Below are 228 nucleotides of genomic sequence, written 5' to 3'. Positions count from 1 at the left end.
AGATGGAAAAAAATGATTTCAATCGTCATTTTTACACGTCTTCGAAGTGAGTTTGCGTTAAAAAAATAAAAACAACAACAAGGAAAAGAAGAAGAAGAAGAAAAAAAAAGGGGGAGGGGGGGGGGGGGGGGGGAAAAGAAACCGTAAAGTAAACGTAGAATTTAATAAGAATTTTCCCACCCTTCCACACCCCTGTCCCCACCTAATTAATATTTAATAAATTAATAA

This window comes from Polistes canadensis, unplaced genomic scaffold, assembly GCF_001313835.1.
Source record: "Polistes canadensis isolate GaletaPanama2010 unplaced genomic scaffold, ASM131383v1 scaffold_426, whole genome shotgun sequence".
In the NCBI taxonomy this organism is placed as follows: Eukaryota; Metazoa; Arthropoda; class Insecta; order Hymenoptera; family Vespidae; genus Polistes; species Polistes canadensis.
Note: the sequence above shows the minus strand (reverse complement) of the source record.